The sequence below is a fragment of the Nomia melanderi genome, unplaced genomic scaffold (assembly GCF_051020985.1).
Source record: "Nomia melanderi isolate GNS246 unplaced genomic scaffold, iyNomMela1 scaffold0014, whole genome shotgun sequence".
NCBI classification, from domain to species: domain Eukaryota; kingdom Metazoa; phylum Arthropoda; class Insecta; order Hymenoptera; family Halictidae; genus Nomia; species Nomia melanderi.
Genome location: NW_027475130.1, coordinates 12,769,306 through 12,770,260, shown reverse-complemented (window position 1 = coordinate 12,770,260; position 955 = coordinate 12,769,306).

Here is a 955-nt window from a genome sequence, read left to right as displayed (position 1 = left end):
AGAAAACCACAGTCTCATGGGGCCGGACACTCAGGGTCAGGGGAAAATCCAATATAGATCTGGTGATATCTCGGGTGCTATTACAGATAGCGCAATAAATCAAAGTGCATTACCTGTAGGAGGCCCTGGCGCATGAATCTGTGCAGCGGGAACGACCTCGGACCACCAGGGGCCGAGAAAACGACCGTCTCATGGGGCCGGACACTCAGGGTCAGTGAAAAATCCAATATATATCTGGTGATATCTCGGGTGCTATTACAGATAGCGCAATACATCAAAGTGCATTGTCTGTAGGAGGCCCTGGCGCATGAATCTGGCCAGCGGGAAAGACCTCGGACCACCAGCGGCCGAGAGAACCACCGTCTCATGGGGCCGGACACTCAGGGACGGGGAAAAATCCAATATATATCTGGTGATATCTCGGGTGCTATTAGAGATAGCGCCATAAACCAAAGTGAATTATCTGCAGGAGGCCCTTGCGCATGAATCTGTGCAACGGGAACGTCCTCGGACCACCAGGGGCCGAGAAAACCACAGTCTCATGGGGCCGGACACTCAGGGTCAGGGGAAAATCCAATATAGATCTGGTGATATCTCGGCTGCTATTACAGATAGCGCAATAAATCAAATTGCATTACCTGTAGGAGGCCCTGGCGCATGAATCTGTGCAGCGGGAACGTCCTCGGACCACCAGGGGCCGAGAAAACCACAGTCTCATGGGGCCGGACACTCAGGGTCAGGGGAAAATCCAATATATATCTGGTGATATCTCGGGTGCTATTACAGATAGAGCAATAAATCAAAGTGCATTGTCTGTAGGAGGCCCTGGCGCATGAATGTGTGCAGCGGGAACGACCTCGGACCACCAGGGGCCGAGAAAACCGCAGTCTCATGGGGCCGGACACTCAGGGTCAGGGAAAAATCCAATATATATCTGGTGATATCTCGGGCGCTA